The sequence below is a fragment of the Microtus pennsylvanicus genome, chromosome 17 (genome assembly GCF_037038515.1).
Source record: "Microtus pennsylvanicus isolate mMicPen1 chromosome 17, mMicPen1.hap1, whole genome shotgun sequence".
In the NCBI taxonomy this organism is placed as follows: domain Eukaryota; kingdom Metazoa; phylum Chordata; class Mammalia; order Rodentia; family Cricetidae; genus Microtus; species Microtus pennsylvanicus.
In genome coordinates this window covers 17,594,245-17,596,226 of record NC_134595.1, presented here as the reverse complement: position 1 = coordinate 17,596,226, position 1,982 = coordinate 17,594,245, and positions in this window count along the sequence as shown.

Below are 1,982 nucleotides of genomic sequence, written 5' to 3'. Positions count from 1 at the left end.
CAGTTCTGGATGTCCTGGAACTAGCTCTTGTAGACCAAGCTGGCTTTGAACTCACAGAGATCCATCTGCCTCTGATTCCCGAGTGCTGCTACCACCATCATCTGGCTTTCAATGACATTTTTATTGCAATGCCATTAAAGGATAGAAAAATAGATCCAAAATAGCAATCACTTACTCACTATGTGAGTCATTGTTTTTAATCTCGCAAACATATCCCAAGCACAGTCGTCCAAAACCTCACAAGTGATTTATGTTGCAGTCTGAGAAGTGCTGGGGTGGGGCTGAAAGCATGAACTCTAAGCCCAGACAGATAAATCCTCACACTAACTCCTGCATTTATAATTGTGTACTTCTTGTAGTAGGAGGCCGCTTGTTCATTTTTGGCTGCCCAGACTCAAAATAACCACACAGAAACTGTATTAATTAAGTCACTGCTTGGCCCATTAGCCCTAGCTTCTTATTGGCTAACTCTTACATCTCAATTTAACCCATTTCTATTCATCTGTGTATCACCACGAGGCTGTACTTACCAGGGAAAGTTCTGTCCAGCGTCTGTCTCTGGCAGGGCTACATGGCTTTTCTTGACTCTGCCTTCTTTCTCCCAGCATTCAGTTTAGTTTTTCCCTCCTAGCTCTATTCTGCTAAGCCACTGGCTGAAACAGCTTCTTTATTAACTAATGGTATTCACAGTACACAGAGGAGAATCCCACATCACCTTCCCTTTTCTGTCTAAATAAAAAGAAAGGTTTTAACTTTAACATAGTAATTACATATATTAAAACAGGTATCAAAAATAATTATAATTACAATATTTATACTTTATCTTTTATCATAACTAAGGAAAACTATAACTATAGTTATCTATTTTACAACTCCATTACAGACTCCAGAAGGATATACTATTTCCTAAGTAAACAAGAAATGCATTGTAAACAACTTCCAAAACTCTAGAAGTGACAAAGACACTTTGCTGCCTGGACAGTCACCCAAAGTTCTTCTGTATCATTGGAGCATCCATCTTCAGTCTATTTATATTTATAAGTATAAATATACTTATAACCTATATTATAAATATAGCCTATAAGCCTATTTATAATCTATATTAAGAAATATAGGTTAATAGATATTCATCTATAATAGTCAAGCTTGTAGTCATGTTAGGTTTCCTAGATATATAGAGATATATTTCAGTTAGATAGGTATTCTTCAAATCTTTCAGAGACCTTCAGAATATGGCATTTAAAACGTTTTAATAACTTAGGACTTTTCATGACAATAAGACACATCTGACCCTGGTTATACCAAGCTACTTCAAGAGGAAGATGGGCATTAAAGAGGCTCCTTATGGAGCTTGTTAACCATTTGGGCAAAAAACTGCTCTTGTCTGGACTGCTTAGTAGTATGCTGTATGAAATGGACATACAGGACCCACAGGAAAATGACTGCTGAACTTCACTAAAGGTGAGACAATCCTTCTGGGTTCCTGCTTCATAAAAGAGTCTGCCAGACATTCTGCAGTACACAGAAGAAAGTGACTGACAAATTGCCAATATAGGTGGAACTGTCTTTGAAATTTCCTGCTTCATGGAAAAGTCTGCCAGAGACTATGGGCCTGTAGTCTAATAATAAGTGCCTGTAGCATTACTTTGGGCGACTGTCCAGGCAGCGAGATGTTTCTGTGATTTTTAGAATTTTGGAAATTGTTTACAATGCACTTCCTGTTTACGTAGGTAATATATCCTTCTGGAGTCTTTATAAATAGTTATAGTTTTCCTTAATCTTGATAAAAGATAAAGTAGATATAAATATTATAACTGTAATTCTTTTTTGATACCTGTTTTGATATATGTAATTACTATGTTAAATTTAAAAACCGTCCTTTTTAACAGAAAAGGGGGGATGATGTGGGAAGTCCTTCCGTGTATGTGTTACTTTAATTGGTTAATGAATAAAGAAGCTGTCTTAGGCCTGTGATAGGGTAG